General features: G+C 48.8%; 1 protein-coding gene across 7 annotated transcripts in view; it reads right to left on the reverse strand.

The window, feature by feature from the left end:
- The window catches only part of PTPRS (protein tyrosine phosphatase receptor type S), a 244,058-nt gene that overhangs the window by 217,487 nt on the left and 2,011 nt on the right, over nucleotides 1-24,560 (reverse strand). Inside the window, exon 1 of one of the 7 annotated variants that reach the window (XM_050934409.1) lies at nucleotides 21,663-21,927. The exons of the other annotated variants lie outside the window; for them this stretch is intronic. The gene's annotated coding sequence lies outside the window, so the exon portion shown is untranslated. Of the gene's footprint in view, nucleotides 1-21,662; nucleotides 21,928-24,560 lie in introns of those variants that run through there. 7 annotated transcript variants of the gene reach the window in all.

Consider the following 24,560-nt stretch of genomic DNA (forward strand, 5'->3'; position numbering starts at 1 on the left):
CCGTAAACAAGCCTTCCACAGATGCAGCCCCAGGCGGCTAAGGGGCCTCTGCTGTTGGCTCATGGTTTCCATGTTTGATCCGCAGCCGGTGCATGGAGCAGGGGAAATTGAAAATTAAGCTGGCAATGCAGAGATGCCAGGGCTGACCCAGTCAGCACCGCGCTGTAGGACTGACTGGAGCCCAGGCATCAGCATCTCAGCTTCCGCGTTTAAAAATAAGATGTGAAATTTGAAAAGGATGATAAATAACTTGTTCCGAGGAGGAGAGGCAGGGATGCGAAACAAACTGTGCTGCTGTTAGCACCGAATCCATTTTGAGGAAGCAGCGGGCAGCCCACTTACTTCCACAGCAGCAGGCCCCGCGGGTGACAAGGAGCTGCAGAAACTTCTGTCCGAGGCCAGAAAGACCACTGGACGGAAAGCTGACAAGATTCCCATCGTGCCCCGGTTTCTGCAGTTAGCTGGGTTATTCGCTCCTTTCCTCTGTGTAAGGAAGTTTCCCCAGGAAATAAAAAGAAAGGCGTGAGAATTTACAGAGAGGATTCCTGGTTAGACTTGCCCCCTCTCCCCTTGTGCATTCCCTGACTGGATGCCACTGAAGTCAGTGGAAAAAAATCTGCTATCCACCTCAATGCAAGGAGGATTGGGCCCCTTGGCCCTCCTGGCTGCAAATGCCTAACTATAGACAAACACAGCAAGCTCCGGATCAGGAGGCTGTCTGCACTGAGACCTTCTGCAGCAAAGCACCCACTGCTGTCATTCGCCAGCTCCCCCACAAGCAGGGTCTGGTCTTTGCTCCCTCTAGCACAGCGACACTCAGAGTGCAGCTCGCGAGCCGCAAGTGGTTCTTTAACGTGGCTCTTTGCAGCACATGATATTAAAACACCATGCAACTGAATTATTAACCAAGCTAAGTTATTAACCAATCAGGGTGCATCTACTATTGTATTAACCAATTGTAGTTGATGAAATAATATTACTTGGTCAGTCATTTTTCTGCAGGAATAATTATATCTATATAAACCGTAAATGAAGCAACGAATTCACATGACTGTGGCTCTTTAGGGCAATGCTGATGGCTAATTTGGCACCTGAACCCCATCAACTGTGATGAGAAACAGTCTAGGCTCCTAGTGATGCTGACCTCTGGAAATTTCTCTCCAAAGGGCTTTGGGGGACCGAGCACTTTCTGCAGCCTCTCTGCCTGACTGTCGGCATTAGAGTCAACCAGTTAGAAGTCCCCAGAGGGCTCTGGGACAAACTTGACCTATTCAGTTTTCTTCTATAAAAAACCCCTTTCCTGTTTCTGCAGCATCTCTTCCTCCTTGGTCGATGCTGGACTGTGAAGAACTCCCCTTTTTGGGTTCCGTGTTCTGAAAATTGTCTCTCTCCCCTGCCACAAAGCCTGCTATACACACAACTGTGATGCAGTGGGGTACTGTCAGCCTCTGTGCTTCCCTATGCAGCGCTCCTGAACCCCTGAGGTCTGAAGGGAAGAGGACGGATGTGTAGCGGTAGAGAGGGCAGGTTGGCAGGGATCTGTACTTCCCTTCTGCATCACCTGCCTTTCTGGACATGCTGCTCCGGTCGGCTGGCGTTCATCCCTACGCTTGCTTCTCACCAGACAGCTTCCCCCATGCTGACATCCCCATCAGCTCCCCTGCAACTCCCAGCCTCACTCTTCGGTTCAGAGTCCATCCCGATCCTACAGGGAGTTACAGGCAGCGCCTCACCTCTGATTCTCTGTCTCGAGAGCCCATTCAGCAGGCAGCTCTGCCGATGGCTTCCTCTCTCTCCCAGGGCTACGCTTAGACTCAGGTCTGTTCTACACTACAGACCTATCTTGGTATGAAAAATGCACTCCCCAGAGCGACGCAGTTATACCGACTCAACCCCAGGTGTAGACAGATGGGAGGGTTTCTGCCGCCAACATGGCTACCATCTCTCAGGAAGGTGGATTAACAATGCTGATGGGAGAAGCTCTCTCCCATTGGCTTAGGCAGTGGTTCTCATGCTGTGGGTCAGGACCCCAAAAGGCCATGACTCCATTTTAATGGGGTCGCCAGGGCAAGTGTTAGACTTGCCGGGGCTTCAGCCATGGGTGGTGGGGCTCAGGTTACAGCTCCCCCTCCTGCCCTGCTTGGATCTGAACCCTTTGGGCTCCCTGCTTGGAGTGGTGGGGGCTCAGGCTTCTTCAATCCCCCTCCTGGGGTCGTGTAGTAATTTTCGGTCGTGGTGCAATGAACTTTGAGAACCCGTGTGTTAAAGATAAAAAAAAAGTTTTTAATTTAGAAGAGGGGTTTGCACTCAGAGGCTTGAAGTGTGAAAGGGGTCAACACAAACGTTTGAGAGCCACTGGCTTAGAACGGCTGCATTAAAGCGCTACTGTGCTGCCACATTTTAAGTGGAGACATGCCCTCAGCTAAGCTTTCACCTCTTCCCCCCTAGCCCTTCATCATACCCGCTGCAAGCCCATCTAGATCAAATAAAAGTCACGTGAGTGAAGATTCTGTTGCTGCTCTAGTGACCAGTGACAAGAATGGGTGAGATCAGAGAAAAGGTGGTATGAATGACAGCACTCTGTGAAACTGAACGTATGCGATTGTGTAGCTGAGTTGCACTTCCTGTCTCAGCAGTTGGCGTGGAGGGCAAGGCTCACGTCCATGCTCCTCCCCAGACTCAGCCAGTGTGAGTTTTCTTCAGGAACAGCAGCAGCAAAAAGCTGGAACTGAAGAAGCAACAGATAAGCACCTGGGCAGAAACAGAGTGGGTGGGAAACAGTATTTCTGCTGCTGCTGCTCTCAGTAAAACCTATGTAAGAGCCACCAAGCATAAGAGCAGAAAAATCTATTTCTACACGTTTAAACGACTGGGGGAGGGGTGTTAAATGTAAAGAAGAGAATACACTGAAATTTTGTTGCGGGGAGGGGTCTATCTAAAAATGGTATTTTTAAAATAAGTGAACTTCAGACAAAAATCCAGTTGACAGCATCACTTTAATTACATTTTGAAGATTAAAGAGTGTGCAAAGCATTCTGGGTGGCCCTATGCAAATCACCCTACATACAAGCTGCATGAGCACATTTTAATACTATTTCTTAGGGAAAAACCTGCAGTGGAAAGCACAGGTAAATGCTTATTACAGCAGCACTTAGAGACCCCAGCTGAGACCAGGGCCCCATTATTCCAAGCACTGTATTGTACACATCATCTAAAAGACAAAGGGTGGGAGGAGAAACTAGCATAGAATGTTGAAGTGACTCACCCAAGGCCACAGAGCAGGTCTGTAGCAGAGCCAGGCCTCATCTTCCAGGACACAGCCCTGCCACTCAAATCACTTGGACAAATCCCTTCCTCTCTCTGAGCCTCAGGTTCCCAGCCTGGGAACAACGAAACTTCCCTCCTTCGTAAAACACTTCAAGATCTATGGATGAAGAGTGCCATATGAAAGAGCTGCTATTCTTACCCATAACCTGGTCCGGGAATCCTACCAGAGCAGCGATCCCCTTCAAACCAGACTCAATAGATACTCTTCCCCTGTTCTCACTAAATATTGAACACTGACCTCCAACTGTATTTCTTCTCCCTCCTTCCCCCAGCAGAGAGCTCCAAGAGGCTGTTGGGACTGAAAAAGGAGAGAATTCTTAGCTACAAGAGCCATTTAATATTTTATGGACCTTCCTCTCTTACTTCTGAGAAAATCTTGACTATTCAGACATCACCCCCACCCCTTCCTTGCTTAGGAGAAGACTTGCTGCTGTTTCTAGGGTGCTTCGGATGGGAAGTGTCTCCTCGCCCTCTGGATGCAGCACGCCTCAAAGGCTGGAGGCAAGCGAGGCCGGTAATAGAATCCAATGCTGCCTGGGTCAGGCGAGGAAAGTCATGTTGCTGTTCCCACCCTCCGGGCCAGCAGGAGAGCGTGGTGAGAGCAATTTCCTCCATACGCTTGTTAAGAGCCACAGGAGATGAGTGGGCATGGGAGAGCGGGGAAGGAATCTGTGTGACCAAGGACATCAAAACACCAGGATTTGGAAGTTATCATTCAGATTTGCTGGGGGACTGGGATAACATCCCTCCTGTCCTCTCCAGCTTTTGCAGCTGTGCCAGGATTGGGAACCCCTGGAAATTTCCACTACATGCATCTGACGAAGTGGGTATTCACCCACGAAAGCTCATGCTCCAAAACGTCTGTTAGTCTATAAGGTGCCATAGGATTCTTTGCTGCTTTTACAGATCCAGACTAACACGGCTACCCCTCTGATACTTAACCTCTCTCATGTTATCCCTGGGTAGCTGGTCAGGCCAGAAGTTAAAAGGTCTGGGCTGCGGGGTGAGGGAGAGGTACAGGATAAAAACCACCATGAAATGGTGCTGTTGCCTATTCAAGGTATGGAAACCAAGCGATCCCATGGCAGCCTGCCAGCCACTCTCCTTTGGGAGTTAAGGGTAATCCTGAGCATCCTGTCTGCCTCACACTGGAGGCACATGTGGGTTTCATCTCACCCTCTTAGGAACCAATGGCAAGAGAGGTGTGCAGTCTAGTAGTCCAAGCACAGTTCTGGGAGCCAGGAATTGCTAAGCACTGGCCCAGCAAAGCTATATCGGGCAGGGGTATGTTTTTCCCCCCCACTGTAGCCATGCCAACATAGACCAAGCCCAAGTCTTCCCTCTCTGGCTCTGCACCAGCTGGGGTTAGCCGGTGCTAGGCTGGAACTGTCAGGGCTCCTCCAGAGGTCCACAGAGCCCGACTAGCAAATCGCCCCCCTACCTCGTCAATCATCCCCCAGCCCACTCGCCTCTGAGCTGCTGCCCCTGTGTTCGATTGGTCTGTAAGCGCCTCCGGGGGTCGGGACGCTGCATATTCAAGCACAGAGGCTCCCAATACCCACCATGTCACACGTGAAGCGTGTATAGCAGAGGGTGAGACGCACTATGGAGTGTAGCCTGCACAGTGGAATTTAGCTACCCAGTATTGGAGCATTGAGCTGGGAGCAAACATCCAGGCTTTAAAGAAAAGCCGTGTCCAGCCCCTCAGGCAGTCCCTTCCCCTTGTTAGTCCACAGTATTAGCCCCAAGGCCAGTGAGAACGGAGAGGAAACTAACTGAATCCCTTGTGCTCGGGCTGCCCAGAGGAGCCCTCCACTCAGGATTGTGTGGGGGGGGTGCTGTTTTTTCTTTGTCTTCCTGGACTTTAATAAACAGGTCTCCAGCCCATGATTAGAAGGCAGCTTAAGAGCTCAGCAGTGACAATATTTCACTGGCCATATTTTCTGATGGATTAGAGCAGAGACGCTAAAAAAAAAACAACAAAAAAACAGTCCAGCCCAGCAAACCAAAACTAACAGCTGAGACTGTATAAACAGATTTTTATCGAGAGACTGATCTAGGCTCCTGCTGATCTGTGGACATTCCTCTCCCCGGTCCAAACAGCTTCGTGGCAAGGGGGAAAGACAATTTTCAGAACCCAGAGGTACAAAAGACAACAGGAAATCTCAATTGAAAAAGGGAAATTCTGCACATGACCCAGCTTTGGCCAAGGAGGAAGAAATGCTGCAGAAACAGGAAAAGGGTTATTTTTTTAATAAAAGAAAAACTGTGGAGGTCAAGTTTGTCCCAGAGCCCTCTGGGGACTTCTAACTGGTTGACTCCAGTGCTGAAGGTCAAACAGAGAAGCTGCAGAAAGCGCTCCGTCTCTCCCCTAAAGAAGAGCTGTGGGATATTCAATAAGCAACCCAGAGCTTGTTCCCAGGCTCTGGTTTCTTCTGGTGAAGCAGAACCACACTGTCACTCTGCTGCTGTGTCCTCCTCCAAATATTAGCAGCCATTTACAGTCCACAGTGCATTTCAAGTCAAGGAACTCCATGGGATTCATCCTGCCAGGGAGGCAGGTGTCACAGCCACTGCAGAAGGGAGTGGGGGATAGAGGCCATCACTGGCAGAGATGGAAATAGTCCCCAGGAATCCTGACTCCTGGTCCCCTGCTCTATATACTCCATGCTGCTTTCAGAGGGGTGTCTTGCTCCCACTTCACTGCCGCTGCTCCTCCAATCTGGCTGGCTGACGGAGCCCGATGCCTCGCTCCCATGATCAGAGTCTCCGGTGAAGCAGCAGAACCTTCCGTGATAGTAAATCCAATCAAGAGTGGAATGAAGCAAGCCTCCCATCGGCAGGAAAGCTTGGGATTCAAAGGCTATTCCACTGCGTTCAACAGGACACCCTGGCTCTACCCTACCATGAGCTCTACCCTGCTTCGAGAGAGAGGGGGAGAGACACACATATTGCAGCTGCATCATTAGTTTCTGTATCTGCACGGGCATGGAAGACTCCAGCCTTTCTCCTCGCATGAGCCTGCTCTTTTGAGTGTCTCCCAGAATCTGTTGCCCCAGCTCCCACATCTGCTTGAAGCGGGAGAGTCAGGGGAAAGGGTCCAGCTGTTGACGGACCACCTGTGGCAGGCAGTGGGGTTGTGGCATGAGGACAGGGACTCGGGAGACCTGGTCTCTATTCCCAGCTCTAATATCCGCTGATCATGGGCAAGGCACCAGTCCTTTCTGCCTCTCGGTTGCCCATTCGCAAGGTAGGGGAGAATGCTTTGCATCTGGCAGGGCCGTGGAGAGGCTGCGTTTCCACAGCTCATTCAGATAGAGGCACAAGGCGGTGGTCAGTGACCTTCCAGAGCCCCTGCTGACAAGAGGCTACTCTAATGCCCCAGAACACGCTTAGAAACAGAACCAGGCATCCCCCAGAGATGGACTTTAAGACCCTGAACAAGGTGTTCACGCATGCCAATGCACTGGGCTGTCCTGGAAAGACGAGGTTTGCTTATTGCTTTATTTATCGGTCCAGTGAGCAATTCTCTCCCGACAAGGTGAGAGATTGGGGTGGAAAGACAAGGAACACATCGCCGGCTCTCTCTTCCAGCTCCAAAATGTATTAATTATCCCTGCGTGGCTTCTAGCAGAGCAGAGCGATCACTCCCTGATTAGGAGATGTTTATCAGGAAACTATAATGAAGGTGGGACACTGACACTATGATTAATAATATATTTCAGCAAGATTTAAATGAAATGATCCATCATCCCAAATGGAAGATCAGCAATCCCTGCTGCCAGTTATCAGAGTGGCTTGGGGATAGGGGCTCTCAAATGATTCAGTCACCTTGGCTTCCTGCTTACAATGAAAGCAGCTAGCGATAGGTAAGTATAGTCTTCTTCTATTTCACAGTCACTTCTCACCTACAACCTCTCCATCCACCGGCACTTTTCACTTGGAGTTTGACAAAGATCAAGCCGAGCTTCACAACATTACCCGTGTGGTATGCAAATATCCTCGTTTCAAGGATGGGGACAATTCAAATACCAAGAAGGGAAAGTGACTTGCCCAAGGTCCTAAAACAAAGAGAGCTGCAAACAGAACCCAGGAGTCCAGAGTTTCTTTCCTCTGCTCTAAACATGAGACCAGGGCTATCAAGCCTGCATTCCTAATAAACTGTTTCTAATGAAAATGTTTTTCCATCTAGGTTATGGGATTCACCAGACACCCAGGGGAGGTAACTATCTCCTGCGCCTAAAGACTTATATGCAGCAAAGTGGGGGGGAGGGGGGGAAATGAGGGAAAACCATTCCATAATCTGAAGTGAAGAGTCATTCCCCAGTCCAAGGCAGGCAGGCAGGCAACCCACCCCGCTCTTGGGAGGAAGCTATAGGAAATCTCTCTCTTTTTGATCATGCCTAGTCTACATTTGGTTACCTGTTGCTTTTTGTTGGGCTTTTGTGCTACAAAATGCAGCACTTTCAACAAGGGTTCAACACCGTGGTGCAGGGCATGGAAGCCAGAAATGTGACAGGCTGCTGCAATCCGGACTTGAATGCGCCACACGTTCATCTGAATTTTAAATACAGAGCGTTACGAGTGGCGTTCTAGCAACTGTCACAGCAGCAGTGTCAGACCAGCAGCCTCAGCACTACGGCTTTTATGGTAATTTTCAGGGAGTTACCCAGAAAGCCCTGCAGTGAGAGAGATTTTTCTTGGCAACCGTCCTAAAATAATTTTTTTATGTTCATGTACATTATATGTAAACGTTTTTTTGTTTTTGTTTTTTTTAATAAACTGGGAATGGAGAAAAGGAAGGATCTAACTGGCTGGCTTCTCCTGTTCTGTGATCACGGCATGGAAAGTGTGGTATGAAGAGAGCTGGGGGTTGTGGTCCCTGCCTAGAGGAACACACAGTCTAAGCAGGCTGACAAAAGATTCCATTTTAGGGTACTGTTTTGCCTTAGAGACCCCCCACCATGTGGGGGTCCAGCATAACACAGGTTAGTGCCCTCCCACTGCCATGAAAAGAGTCCCCCTGCGCAGCAGTAACTGGTGGGTGGCCAGGTGTCAAAGGAGGAGCAGCATTTTAACAGGCAGCATCTTCTTGCCGTTTCTGAACCGCGCCGTTTCTGATCCCCAAATTAGGGTTATCGCCACAGCCTTCCCTGTTCTGCGCACACCCGACGGCCGCTGGTTTACAATGAATGGCTATTTTACTGCAGAGCCATGCGGAGCGCAGAGCTTCCCCCACCAAGGAACCAAAGCAACTCAGTCCCTCGCGTGAGCCGCTGTGGCGCTTGGAGGGAGGCAGCTGGAACAGGGAAGAATTTCAGGGCACAAGGAAGGTCTCATAAAAAAAAAAAAGATTCATTACTGAACATGAGTAAGGGGTCGAAGAGGGCCAGGCAGGGGAGCAAGAGACTGATTTATATGAATGCTACAGAGAAAGGGGCGATATTAGCAATAATCCAGTTGCCCTACAATATATCCATGGCTATGAAAACCCTGGGAAAAGCTACCCCGAACCCACATCTCTTCCTCTTGCCTGATCTTCCATTAAAAAAAAAAAATCCCTTTTCGATTCTGGGCTCCCAACAGATGAGGGAGAACTACCCTTCACCCCCACCCATTTATCCCATGTCAGAATTCCTCATGGAAAGAGGCCTGATTGAGCGAAGGGAGTAGCACAGTGACCTGTCCTTTGCCCTCGCTCTCTCAGCATCCAGAACGATTCCTGTTGGGGCGAAACAGGAACGTCACGTGGAGAGTTGGGAACTGCTGCCCAGTTTCCTACGACCTCCGCCTTTCCAACGGACGGAGAGGAGAGGACGAAAACCCTTCCTCATGTGTGTGACAGTAAAGCAGGCAAGCAGCTGTTAACAGAGAGAAGCCAGGAAGAAGAAAATCCTGATTAGTGTGGGCTCCAAGAAACACCATCCACTTAATTTAGATTTCGTGAGAATAAAAAAGAAACCAGATATACAGCTTAAATCTTAATCTCTCTCTCTCTCCATCCATCACTCTTATCGGAGCTTTTTTTAAAAGAACAGTTCCTGCAAAGTTTGCAATCCACATACAAGCACCATGGTGACATTGGAAAACCAGGAAATGAAACTGACTACCCACAAAAGTGAAAGTGAGCAGGAAATGCAGGAAAAACTAAGATGTTGGGGGGGGGGAAGAGGAGGAACAATAAATTAGATTTTTATAAAAAACGTCTCTCAGCTTCAATGCTCTGCGAAGTTATCAGCGACATAAGGATTTTTAATAGTTTTGTTTCCTTTGCAGTACCGCTTTAAGCAGTTAGCTCAAAGAGATGTTAAGATAAGATTTAACCATCTCAAATACTGAATTTCAAACAAGACCATTGTTTCCTGAGAAGAGATTATTCCATTTTGAGGAATCATGCCCGTACCAAAGTATTATCTCCCCTCCCCTTTAAAGCCATTTGGAACGCTGCAACTGCTGAGTTTATTGAGAGAGGGTGAATGGTCACAGAGGCACAGTTACTAGCCTCCAGAGATGGAGAGTGCTTTGCCTCCAGCTTTGGGACTTATGTACCCAGAGCATGGGGTTAACTGGCGTAACCACACATCTCAACACACGTTTACTGTTTGCAAACAGAAAAGAAAATGAAGCCATGTTATGTGAAGCCCATGAAGAGTCAGGACATTCTTGAATTCAGAACCACATGCTGCTTAATTCCAGGCCCCTTTGGCCCATTGCTGACAGATGCACAGAGGAGCACAAATGTCATCTGGGTGGGAGGGAAAAGGGGAGACGACCCAGACCATTTAGAAAGCTTATTAAAACCTCCCAGACACAAAATAAGTTATTGTGCATTGCCTGGTTTGGGAATGACCAGAGTACATATTTAAAGGTGTCACATTTTACTGCAAATTAAGACAACAGGGTACTAGATAAATTCCAACTAATACCCTATTTAGTTAGCATTCTGGATGCTATCCCAAGACCAGGCTAATAATGCAGAACACAAAGGCAGCATAAATGAGTACATTACAATGCACATAAAGTGTGTGTGTGTGCGCGCACGTATGTGTGTTATATACACACACACACTATTTAGGACTGGTTTACATCAGAAGACTTGCATGGGTTTACCAGAACACGTATTTAAAGTCAGTTTATTTACACCCATGAAAACTTGTAACGTAACGTAGATGCCCTTAAACCAGCTTAACACTCACTGTAAATCAGTTTAGCAAGATACCAAATTAAACTAAACTGGTTTAACCAAAGCTTAAGCCAGTTTAAGTGCATCTACACTACATTAGTGGTTTGTCCAGTTTAGCTAAATTGATTAAAAACCCCAAATCAGTTAAACCACAGCAAGTTTTCTAATGTACACCAATCTTTACACTTGCAAACACTGCCATGGAAAACTGAAACAGGCTGTATTAGTTATTTGCACCATAATAGCACCCAGAGGCCCCAGCCTTGTTGTGCTAGGAGCTGTACAAACAAAGTTGGTCTCTGCCTTGAAGAACTCACAATCTAAGTGTAAGACAAATGATTCAAACAGACAGGAGGTGCAGGACAAGAGTGAGACCACAGCAGTCAGGGATGGAAAAAATGGGCCTGACAAGGGGCTATCTGCTGAAAGGCAGGATATTACATCCCTAGCAGAGGGACCACAAAGGTATCACCAGGATCCAGAAGGGAGGTACATACTGATGTGCCTTCCAAGCCTCAAGAGAGGCACATATCCCAGCACTTCAGTGCAGGGGCCTCTCCTCTGAAAGCCAACAGCTGGGCTCCAGTAACCCCTTGTCACCCCTCTCATTCCTCTCTGTAAACAAGCTGCCAGGGAAAATAAATAGTTACTAACATGGTCATTAATTGGATTTTGGCAGAGCTCTTCCAGGGCAGTTCAGAGGAAGCCATCAGATCTAAATGGACCCGCTCATCAGCATTCAAATGCTTGAATATTTGACATGGGGGAGGGGAATCCAGCTAAGAGCATGAACCCCCATCTCTGCCAGTAGCGCCCCCCACTCCCACACAGCTACTCTGCAGAGGCAACTATGCGTGGTGAGAAACCCGCCTGCTACAATAAGTGTCTCTTGTCTGTCTGGACAATGCCCCTCACTTCCACCCTCCACGGCAGTTCTAGCCTTTGTTTATCCAATAAAGGTCTGGTCTATTTAAGTAACATAGCTATGATCCGACTTCTGCTGTTAGGTGCGAGCAGATTCTTTGACCTGGGCATCTTTGAGGCAGGTTGGACAGACACACGACCCATCATCCCCACCAAGTCACCTAAGTGTCAAATTTAGATCGAGGCTACCGCCAGGCCTCACCCAGCTGCAGAAGGGACTATGGGCAAAGTGCAGGACAAGCAGACCCTTCCCCCAGGCCACGGCGGATACAAGAAGTAGGCACCACACTACCACGGCCCAGCCACGTGAGCAAGGCCAGAACGGTTTAAGGGAGCTTTGAGGGGCCCCAGCAGACACTGCAGCCAGTCCCACAGACAGTGACGGCATCAAGAGAGAAGGACCCCAGGAGGAATCGCTGCAAGGCAGCCGCCACTCACTCCAGCAAGCATCCTGGCCGCAACTTGAGGGGTGGGGGAACCAACCACAAGGACAGCACAGCTGGAGGAACAAGAAGGTCCTGAACAAGCAACTAGACATTTGCTTACTATAGGAGGGCCACGTTTCTTCCCCAGCTCCTCAACCTCTGTGCAAACCTCCTACTGACTTCAGTGGCCTCCACAGGGAGCATGCAGTCTTAATCTACACTCTGGTCTGCGGGCCACCATTAAATATAGAACGTGATCCTCTTCTCCTCCAAAGGCTGGGAGTGGGCAGCAGGGGATGGATCACTGGATGATAGCCTGCTCTGCTCATTCCCTCTGGGGCACCTGGCATTTGCCGCTGTCAGAAGACAGGAGACTGGGCTAGATGGACCTTTGGTCTGACCCAGTCTGGCCAGTCTTCTGTTTAGCAGCTTGACAGCTCTTTGCTCTATGTCAACATTTGAATGCATGCGGCACATGTCACCTAGCACCAGGGCTCCTGAGCGGCACCAGACAGCCACATCCTCAAGGAGTGCCATTCCCCAGCCAAACACATCCCCGGGGAGCTCTGGATGTTAATCCACCGTTCTGTATTTAAAAGCTGTTCTGGAACTCAAAGCCAACAGGCTTAGGAAAATCACGCGTCCCAACAGCCACCATCTCCAGGAGCGTCAAGAGGGCAACAAAGACAGAAAATTACTTTTAGAATCCCTGGGGCTGGGTTGCTGCCATCCAGCAGCGGCTTAGCGAGAACTCATGCATGGGGCACGCAGGACACACTCGGCTAGACGAGCAGAGCCAAAAATAATCAGCCAGAGTCCAGGCAGCTACTGCAAATATGGACGCCAAATTAGATAGGTTGGTAATCCGAGCAAACGACACAGGAGTGGGAAATGAAAGCCTGGGAGAAGCAGATTGGAACATCCCCGGAAGACTGGTGAGAGACGGAAAAAATAAATAAATAAAAAGACAAAAAAGTTTCCAGCTTACTAGGCTGTGCTGTCAAAGAAACCAGAAATCACTTCAGTTATAAAACAATCAGCACACTTGGCCACTGACTCCACGTCCAGAATATAGGGCTCATGGCCAAAGAATCAGATAGAAAAGGGAAGACCCAGGATCATGTGTGAAGTAGTGGCCCCCCACAAAACGTTATGCTTCGGCTGGGAAAAGGAAGCTGGTTTGTAACACACCCAGCTTGTTTGTGGAGTATAATTCCGGGACTTGAAATGAAAGAATTTTTTAAAGTTGTGATTGATTCTTACAATTACCTTTATATTACAGTAATATCTAGAGACCCCAACCAAGATCAGGGCCCTGTTGTGCTAGCACTGCCCAGACAGCAAGAGACAGGGCCTGCCTCACAGAGCTGATGTTCTAAGCAGAAGTCAGAGTGGCAGGGGAAGAGCAGACAGAGAAGTGATTTGCCCAGGGTCACACAGCAGGCCAGTGGCAAAGCTGGGCAGAGAACTCGAGTTTCCAAATGTCTAGACCCATGTGTGATGCATTAGATCGGGGGTCTCAATCCTCTTCTTTCTGAGCCCCCCTACCCCCATGCTATAAAGACTGTATAGCCCACCTGTGCCACAACATTTGTCTACATATAAAAGCCAGAGTCAGCATTCGGGGCAGCAAGCAGGGCTATTGCCCAAGACCCCACATCACAGGGGGCCCCACAAAGCTAAGTTGCTCAGGCTTCTACTTCAGCAACAGACTGCAGAGCTCAGGGCCTCGAGCTTCAACCCCACATGGCGAGGCTTCAGCTTTCTGCTCTGGGCCCCAGGGAGTCTAACACTGGCCCTGCTTGGTGGACCCCCTGAAACCTGTTCACGGCCCCCCAGGGGGGCCCCGGACCCCTGGCTGAGAACTGCTGCATTCGATCACAATCTCTAGATTAAAGTCAAAGCACTGAGATCCTCAGACAGGAGGGAGTAAGGTTCATTAGTAAAACTGGAAGGATCTGACACTAATTCACTTTTCACCAATATTTTACATTTTCCCTCTGCTTAGGCAGTGAAACTAGACTGGGCAATTTCACATTTGCTCATGATCACTTTCACTATTGGACTTCTCATGATGCATATGGACTTTTCATGCAGCCTGGGAATGTTTGAGTTCTCCCTACCTCTCCCTTCACAAACTCATGGTAAATTAGGGTGACCAGACAGCAAGTGTGAAAAATCGGGACAGGGGCTGGGGGGGGTAATAGGAGTCTATATAAGAAAAGGACCCAAAAATCAGGACTGTCCCTATAAAATTGGGACATCTGGTCATCCTATGCTAAATGGGTTATTTGTGAAATGCTTTTTGTTTTTTAAATCATGCAGACATTTATAAGTTCTATCAGGTGTAGTAACACTCTTTAGACTCAAAATTCAAAAGTCGTGGGTAAATTACACAATAGCACCCATTAAAAATGCAATTGAATAATCTCCCTCTGCCACAGATCTGGACTGCAGACGTGGTTAGGGTTGGCTTCACTGTACGTTACTCTGTAGTCTTGTAATTGCTACAAAATTATATTTTATTTTAATTAGAAACTAAGGTTCGGGATACAGTCCATATGGCGGGCCACAGGAGATCACTCCCGTGGACAAGCTACGTCTCATCTCCCTGCCCACTCAGTCCCCAAACAGCATGGAATAGTGGATGAACTACTCAGGAAGCCATATCAAATTTACTTTATAGTAAGCAAAGCACTTAGATTAGACTTGTACAGTTGCATCGGGTTAGGTCGATATTTCTTCAGCGCACTGTGCGGTGTCAAATTGTTAGTTTATTTAGCCACCTGGTCCAAGTGCTTCAGGGCGTCCCTGTTGGGTTAGGCCACACGAGCCCGGTAGGCTGTAGGGCCAAAAACTGCATTATGCTGCAGTGAATTAGGCCATTCTTCATCATTACGTGCCAAATCAGGAAAATTGGACTTTCTGTTGTCTTGCCACCAGCAGGTGATTAACTCTGCGTGTCAAGCCCAAGACTGGATTTGGAGAATGTCCAGTTTGCACCTGATTTGGGATATTTGAGTCAGTCTCTGCCAAGCCTCCTGAACAGATCTGGGAGGGGAGCAATTAATCCTAAACCATCCCTTTCCATAAATACCTTTTAACCAGAGACCTGGGACAGTGACCTGAATCAATAACAATGTATCAGCTGCTCTAATGACCTGCCTAGCTGGACATCTGAGATCTCTTTAAGCCAGGTGACGATAAAGACAACAGAATTAAGCGTGCATTTCACTGCAACATGTCACACTACATGAAGAAAGGGATATTTCCCCCCTCCAAAATAAATAAATAAAATAAAATAAAATAAAATAATGTGAATGTTATTTGTTGCCATTGAGAGAAAAAACAAACCCCTTCTCCTTTAGAACACAAGCTGCATTCAGCCACTCTTCTGTACCAGACTGAGATGGTTAAATTGTGAGTTCCTTGGAGCAGAGACCATCTTTTTGTTGTGTTTGTACAGCACCTAGTACAGTGGGGTACTGGTCCATGATGGGGGCTCCAATAATAGAAATAGTCAATACATAGATGCTAGGGAAATGCAGTCTCACCGAATTATCTTAGAAGGGGTTTACAAACCTCAGTCAAGACTTACCCCTACCGCTGCAAGGCTGGTAAGTGTTAACCTCATTTTACAGATGGGTTTACCGACACCCAGAGAGGCTGAGTGACTTGCTTAAGTTCTTAAGCCAGTCAAGAACAGAGCCCAGAAGTCCTGACTCCCAGTCATCCTGCCCTAGCCTCTAGATCAGACTCCCCTTTGGCAGAGCAGGAAGTTCAACCTAGGAGCCAGTCCTGTCAATCTCCTGCTCTACCACACTGACCACACTGCCTCTCAGCGCTCACTACTCCGCCTGCCTCCTCCTAATAGCGAGGATTAAAACGCAACTGTTCTATAAAGACAATTTTTCACACACACGCTGGCCTGCTCACAGTCTCCTTCCCAGGACATTTAACTGGAGTCCATTAGCAAAGCAAAGCAGGAGTATTATTTCAATCCGATGCACCTATTACTCCGCTAGAAAAATGTATGCCTTTCTCCTTGTGAAATATGGGACCTCGCTGCACACAGGAAAAAGGAAAGTGCCAGCAAACTCATTGGTTAATAGATCAGTCTGGCAGGGAACAATTAACAGTTTCCAATAATCAATTAGGCAAAAGCAGCAATTCTCTCCCATCCAGCAATTGATCTGAAATATGGCTCCTTTTGTAATTACTGCCAGTTGGGTGTGTTTCAGAACAGTGCACGTCCAGCTGATGGCTGCAGGCCTAGCAGCCCACTCCAGACACACTGAGAATCAGGCCGGGGGGTGGTCACACCTTGACCCCAAGCCAGGCCTTATATTGCAACAGCAAAGGGAGACATGAATGCAGGGGATTGGCATTCTGACTCCTGTTTAGGCTCAAGGCACTCCTGGAAGCCAGGAAAACTTTTACAGTAGTACTTTGCACTTCTCTTTGGTTTTCATCCGAGGAGCTCAAAGCCTTTCACAAATGTAAGTAAAGCTTCCCAGTATCTCATGGGTAAATAAGTTATGCCCATTTTACATATGAGGAAAGTAGAGGCAGGGTAAAACAAGCAACATGCACAAAGTCACACAGCAAGCCAACAAGCAGCTTGTGATTAAAACCCGTGCTCATGACTCCTGGTCCTGTGCTTTCGCCACCAGACCATCCCTCCTCCCAGGCAGGTACACATGCAGCTACACATGACAGCAGCACATGCAACACACTAGATAATGACTGCAAACAAACGGCACTACGATGCATCCTGCTGTTTGGGATGCAGGACTTCGGAGAACAAGGATTCTCCTTCCCAACCCTACTACTGCATGAGCGACCTCTCAGCAGGAAGCAAAATGCTACGTCCTAGCCCCAGGAACACCTAGAAGTAGATCTGGGCCCAGCAGGGAATGAACAATTGCTTCCCACAGCCACACTCCAGAGAGACTGCAAAAAAAATCAATCATTTCAGCCCCAAGCACAAAACGATCCTCCCTTTGGGGTCGATGCAGCCTCCATGGGGTTCACAAGAAGGTAATCAGAATGATCCCTAACTAGAAAGTCAGCTTGTCCCTCCCACCCTGAGCCAACACCTCTCCAAACGCTGAGCACTGGAATTCACTGTACTTGGAGGACATTCAGCATCTGAAGAGGGAAGGAAAAAGGTGGACACTCACTGTCTCCGCCTTCATCCCTCCTTTCCAGGCTATACGCCTGGGGAGGAGGGATGGCATTGGAGCACCCAGGTGGAAGGAAAGAGAATGGAAAATATCTTCTCTACCATAGACATGCACACACCTCCCCCTCTCCCCGCCCTCGAGAGGGCCTGGGAAAAGGAGAGGAGCGGTTGGCTAGAATGGTCCCACCCAGAACAAGGAGAAGCAATAATGAGTCATGCTGAACGCAGACTAAGGATGGTTATAATGCTAAGCTAGGACTTGAGACCTAGGCTAGATTCCCAGCTCCACCACAGACTTCTTAGGTGACCCTGGGAATGTCACTTAACTTCCCGCTTGTCCTCTGTAACATGGAGCTAATAGCACTGCCCCACCTCACAGGGGTGCTAGCATTAAAGACTGCATGGTGCTCAATACTACACATAGAAGCATGTTAAATAGAGCAGATACAAGAGGACACCACCCAGGCAGGGCACCTGCCCAAAGATGTGGGTCTGTGACGAGATGGGAAAGCAAGCAAGGGGGTGGGAAGTGGAAAAGCTGAAGGAGGTAGCGTGAAATGAGGTAGGGTTCCCCGCAGGAGATGGAGCACACTGCTCGGAGCAGAAAGGCTGCCCTGCCTCCAAGGCGTTTGCAGCCAGAGGCTTTTCACATCCTACACTGATGTTCTCGCTTGTCAATCCTGCAAGAGTGCTGGACGCAGGAGGCTCCTCCCCCTTCAGGGGCCCATCCTTGATCCGTTTCCCAGAGCCTCCTCCCTCTCCACGGGGACCAGAGACCTCCTATCTTTAAAGTCACCAAATCCACAGCTCTCCTCCATGGGCTTAGTGACCCCCCATCTGCTTCTCACAGTCCCAGTCTCCTGGTGATGGAGAGGGAAATGGAATTAAACACACAAAGTTATCCTTGTGGCCAGTAATTTTCTATAGCACCTGCCAGCTCAAATAATCCAGAGCATATGCCTACAGAGGCACTGAACATAGGCACAGACTCCGTGGCTGCTCTGGGGCTGGAGCACCCACGGGGAAATATTAGTGGGTGTTGTGCACCCTCTGCCCCACCTCCTCCTCCCCCGAGTGCGCCGGGTCCCTGCTCCTCCGCCTACTTCCAAGCATTTCCCACCTGGAGGCCGCCAAACAGCTGTTTGGCAGCATTAGCACCTTCCAGGGGGGAGGGAGAGGAGTGGGAACGTAGCATGCTCAGGGGAAGAGGCGGGGCCAGGGCAGGGATTTTGGGAAAGGAGTTGGAATGGGGGCAGGGCAGGGGTGCGAAGAGATGGGGGAGGGGCGGGGCCTCATGGAAGGGGTGGAGTGGGGATGGGGGCAGAGGGAGGGTCGAGCACCCATGGGGAAGAGGAGAAGTCGGCGCCTATGGCACTGAAATGCAGCCACCTCGTTAGTGGAGCGCAGTAGTTATGCACAGCTAAGGGCGGGGGGGGGGTGGGGGGGAGAAGAAAGGGAGAGAGTCTGGCCTATGACACCTAGGCGGACTCCTCCTCTTATCGAAAAGGCCTTGGGACATTTAGTGTCCAAGCAGGTCACAGCTCAGTTTGTCAAGTTCTCAGCTGAAGGAACAGACACGTACAAGCCACTGAATTCCACCTCCCGGCACATGCACCACGTGGGTTCCAAGGTGTGACACTGAGTTCTGCACCGTGAGTCACTGGTTAATTTGCACCCTCTGAGAAATGAAAAATTGACTGTTTTTACAGTTTTCCCCTGAAGCTCCTGAAACACGGTTCAGAGCAGAGGATGAAAAACAAGAAGAGAATCCTGTTAACGCCATCTCCAGAGCACTTTGCTTTGTGTGGCTTCGAGGCAAATGTTGCCACAGCTGCTGCAGCGTTAGATTGATCGGCTACCTGATGGTCAGCCCCATGCTTGATGGCAACTCGCAGCTTGTATCAGCCACCATCCCCAAGGCATTCGATAGCCATCTGCCTCCCAGCACAGCAGCCAGCATCACGCCAGGGGAGCAGCTGGTGTCTCCCCACAGCGCACACCCAGAGTTCTATGGTCCAGCCCGGTGACACACACAGAATCCACCTCTTAACAGATTAAGAGCACGTACTTCATTCAGAAATCAAACCCCACTCCAGCATCTTCTCCAGATTAAAGAGCATTTTACCACCCGTATCCCATCAGCAGCACTTCACTGGATGTCTCCTACAGAACAATCAAGCAACTTATATTCAAATTTTATGCGACTCAGTGTTTAAGATTCAACCTTCCCTCTTTATGCAAATCCAGACACTGTGCCTGGCACCATCTCCTTGGAAAGATAAAGTTGCCATGTCAATGGGTTTTTTTGGGCCAGACTCTGCCGGGGGCACATCATTTTCAGGGTAAAGGGACGGGCACAATGTCACCAAGACATTGGAGGTACTTTTCACGGACACCCCCTGCTTATCCTGCAAGCGGGTCAGGCTGGAGCTGTGCTCTGCCACTGTTTCAGCGCTGAGTGCAAATTAAAACATACATACATATACACACACACACACACACACACACACACACACACACACACACACACACAAGATGGGTAAAAAGAGAGAGAAACAGCACTGGGAAGCCCCATCAATAATTTCTAGACATAGGGGACACAATGGGAAGATGCTGCCTTTTATCCTTTCCCTTTGGAAAGTTTAAAAAAAAACAAAAAACAAACCCACAGTCTTCCTTTCTATTCAGCTAGCCAGCAGGCTGCAGCTCCTCTGACAACCCCACTTCCCTGGAGGGCTCAGCTTCCCCAGGCAAAGAAAGGGGAACCCAGCTGTAGCTCTTAGCAAGAGAAGGCAGTCAGAAGCTGGGGAAGGAGGGTAAACAAGCTTTCAGTGCCCAGTGCTAGGCAAGCAGCAGTTGCAAGTCTGTTAGAAGGCAGATGCAACCGCTTTAAACCAAGAGGGGGAGGGATTCAGCTGCTGGTGGAAAATGTAAACCGCCCATGCTGAAAACACAAGGTGGGGGTGGGGGGCAGGGAAGGACACACACAGAACCAGGATCAGAAGCCGGACAGTGCAGGCAGCATCTCTGCAGGGTTGATGCAAACCATTTTCCTTTTCGAGATGCTTGCCCCGATTCTCTGAGCATTTGTTCCTCATCGCCCTTGGAACAAAGCATGGCTGCACGTTAATGTTTTATACCACTATTCTAACAGCAACGCCAAAGACTAAAAGCAAGAGCAGTTCCTTGCAGAGCAGGAGACGTTAACACTCCCTGAATACTTGGATGGCTCTGCAAAAATAAATAAATAAATAAAACTAATAAAACAGCTCAAGCCAAACACACAGACTCTACATCCTAATATTTTCAATTGGTTTTGATTGATTCTGTAAATTGTGCTTTAATGCAGTCGGGAGAAAATTGCTCCAAGCTGAAAACATTAAAGCATTGTCAATTATCCCCCAAACACGTTAGGTTTACTTCTCTTCGTTTTTAGTACATTCCTCCGCTCGGCATTGGTAAGACACAGGCATCACGGATGTAACAATAGGCTTCAGGGATCCAAGAGACATCAGAACTTACATTCTCCTCCCCACCGGCCCAGTAAACCAGGGGTTTTGTGCAGTCCTGTCTTCTGGGGCTGGGGCAGAGGCAATTCCCCTCCAAACCAAGGCACCAGAAGCACTACTAAAAGCAGAACCAGACTTTCACTTTGCCCTTCTCATCCAAGGATCAGAGCACTTCAGAAACGTGGACCGATTGTCAGCCCTCCTCTTGGCCGCGGTAGCATCGCTCAGATACACCCACTTTACAGATCTGGTGCAAGGCAGAAGCAACTTGCCCAAAGTCACAACGGGATTCAGTGGCAGAGCCCAGGATTCCAGAGGCTAATGAGACAACTGCACCTCCCAGAAGGAGGCTGCCGTTAAGGAAGGGAACCAAATACGAGGGTTTGGCTGTCAATTAATACGCAGCTCACAGATAAAAGAAGATCTAGTCACTCATCAGCTGCTACTGCTCCCACCCCAGCCCCCAGACTTTTATTGGAAAGGAGAGATTCTCTAATATATACCGTACCTTCCACCTCACACCCAGCTGCTCCACCACACAAGAAGGCACACACACAACGGAAGCCAGAGCATTCTCTTAACAGCGCTCAATTTCAATCCCAAGAAAAGGGGATGAAGCGCTTAATGGATGAGGTCTCAGCTCTCCCCTTCCCCACCAACACTTAGAGAGAGCACACACTCACTACACCAACACACGTCTGAGGTCCCAGCCTGGTAAAAACCCTGCGCTGGCAGGAACCAGAATGGCCATGGATTGGGATGTGGCATTAGCTCGAAAGTCATGCCGCTCGCTGCACCCAGCCATCTTTGCAGCTCAGAATGCTTGGATGCCAATTACCTTCTGCCCCTTCACCCACACCGCCACAAAAAAGCAAATTACTATTTCCTTAAAGATCGGGGTTTCTTCAGCCCCAGAACTATACGGAACGTATCAATACAACAGACTGACAGGGGATAACGTAGAGGGCAAACAACCTCACACAAAGGAATAAAAGATCTTGAGCACCAGGGATATGGGGTTTCCCTTAAAAAGAGGATGCGACCCTAATACTCTCTTCCCCTCCTCCCCATAGCCAGTCATCGTCACATGAAAAAGCAAGACAACACACCTGAGAGCCATCCTTCTGTGCAGAACTGACAGAGAAGAGGGTATTTTTTAATCCATCAGCGTTTCCAGTTGAACACCACAGACCGATGTCGTCTGCAGAGTAGGTGCTACCGGAGGCAAGCCTGGAGACCTTATCCTGTGATAAATCCATTTGGTTCTGACAATATCCTACCACTCAAACCCCTCAAAAATACAGATCGTTTTACTCATCATCTGGCTGCATCCAGCAGCTTCCCCCACCCGGCCACCCCACGCACTTAAAAACAAAGGGGAGCCACTGGAGGACCAATTTACATGCTGTGCATTGCTGATGAAGAGTGTGTGTGTGAGGGGGGGGTCTTAAGTCTTCAATACAAGACGTTGGAGAGGAATTGGTTCTGCTGTCAGCCAGCTGCAAGAGGAGCAACCTGAAACCTTACAAATGGGTGTCTGAGGGTGAAGAAGAAGTTAGTTTTCAAAGTAAGTGAGGTGGGAAGACGGGTGGAACCATCTCCCCATGATGATGCAATGATTTCCCCGTGATGCTGCGAGTCGAGGTCATAGCATTTCTCTGCATATCCCCTCACTTTCCTAGGCGGTTTCTCATTCCCCTCCGCCCCCTTTCCACACATTGCACCTAATTATGCCAATCCTCCATAGGATTAGAGCACCATTAGACACAGCAGGTAGAAATCCTGGGGGGGGGGGGGGGGCAGCTTCAGACTTCAATGCAGCAAAATGGCTCTAAGAGATGATAATAGTCACCGGTTGCCTGTCTCCCTCCAGCATGGTATTTCACCCACCCCTCCTTCAGAGAGGCACAGTTGCATTACTGTTGGTATCAGAAACCCAGATTATAAATGACACTATAAAATCCAGGGTTTGTAGCCTGGGCTTCAGGCCCCTCTAACTGAGCCTTTGTTAATTTTATTTTGTTAGATCCTATCTTGCAGGTGGCTGTAATGCTAGAAGAGCATCACCAGTTGCACTTACTTGCCTCGGATTTGTGTGTACGCACACACACACACACACACACACACAGTGCATAATACCTTTTTTAATGGACCCTATGCAAATACCTGTGCCCCTTTTCTGACTCCCAATTTGACTGTAGACTCTCTCTTTATGAACAGCCATCTGAGATCTCAAACACCTTCACAGTGAGCAAGCACAGACACAAAGCATCACACACCTGTTGAAAAACAGGAATATAAAAAGAGCCTGGATTCCCAGAACCCATTAATAACCCCCTTGGCGGAAGCAGCAAGTGCCTAATAGGGGAGAGATTTGACCATTTCCTCATCCCCACCCTCCCCCGCCCTCCTAAAGGCTGCCCAAATCAATCAGGTGTTTTAACAGTGTATAGCTAAAAACGGAGGCCTCTCCCAGGGATGCTGGTGTCACACCCAATTTCCGTGAGATTAAAAAACATGACTCAAAAGCCACATGCACAGGTGTCTCTCAGATCCAGAGCAGAAATATGAATGCAGCTTGGATAAAACTGACTATTTAGTAGAATATATACAGTAATCAAAGACCACCACCACCCCCATGCCCAAATACTACAAAGGTCCACCCATCACATCGACTCAGCACCAGGGAAATGCAGGATTCCAGTCAAAGGCTGGCTACACGGCCAGCTAGCCTGAATGAACCAACTTGCTGGCCGAGGCTTTTCAGACCCTATGCACAGGTGCAGCAGCAAGTAAAATACACCAAGCAAACAGCAGGTTATTTCTCTGATTGAAGAAGCGAATGCTGATCTCCTACAGAGCCAGCCTAGAGGGAGGGGTCAGTGGGAAGCAGATTAAGCTCTTTTATTCATGGCTGGAGATAACCAAATCCCAATTCAAAAGAGCGAAAAGCTCAGCTGGGGCCCCTCTCCGCATGTGTCACGTCCCCTTTCCTGTTCAGTTAAGCCATGCCAAATAAATACATAAAACCCAAACCACAGAGAAAGTAAAAAGTGCAATCTCAAGATACCCCAGTTGTGGTTTAATGGGGAATCAAACAGGAAGAACAAATGAAAAAAGAAAAGCCAGAGCAGGAGGCGCAGCCATCAAGCTGAACAGAGACCCAGGACGCCCCCTTGGGAACAATGCAATCAATCTAAACACACCCAGACACACAGCGAGCAGTTTTCAGGGAGGCTGAAGGGAGCTCGGGCAGCAGGATGAACCCTATGGCCACACAATGTAACTAAAAAGATAACAGGAAAGATGGTGGCTGTTTCCACCGAGCCTGCCAATAAGAAATGATACAACTAGGGAGGGTCCTACAAGTCACACGGAGCGGGGATGAGCGAGGGCGACCGCTCCAAACGAGCAGAGGAAACGAGGCTCTTTGGACGCTGCTTCCAAGGGTAAAAGGCAGGGGGGACACAGCAGCAGCCCCTCTGTTAAAAGGCGAACAACTTACTTGGTTACACATCGAGAGTTTACACTTTTCAAAACATTTACTGCTCCAGCCGCAGGTTAAGCAGCATCTACACCAAAGTGAGATGTCAGAGTTATTTCTCCATCTCTCATGTGATTCGTTCCCTTTTCCTAGACACGGCTAAGCCATTTGTGGCTTATAAAAGGTACTTCAGAGGAACAATTCTCCCTCCTTTTGAAATACACCAGATACCACATATTATTAAACTACCCATTGAGGAGGAATATCACCCCAAAATCTCCTCTAAGGAGGGATTTTTCCACACACACACCCCACTTCTGGTGCCTGGGCGCGTACCATGATTTTTTTGAAGCCATCTTCTGATCAGCAAAACATACAGGTTTTTTACAATGCCTCTGGGGAGTGGAGAAATGGAGAGCAGGCTTGGTGTCTACCTGAAGCTGCAGTCTGTGGCAGTGACAATTCATGCTTGGAGGGGGGAAGAAAAATCACACAGGGGAAGGAGACCTACTTGTGCACATGA

Source organism: Gopherus flavomarginatus, chromosome 24 (assembly GCF_025201925.1).
Source record: "Gopherus flavomarginatus isolate rGopFla2 chromosome 24, rGopFla2.mat.asm, whole genome shotgun sequence".
Taxonomy (NCBI): domain Eukaryota; kingdom Metazoa; phylum Chordata; order Testudines; family Testudinidae; genus Gopherus; species Gopherus flavomarginatus.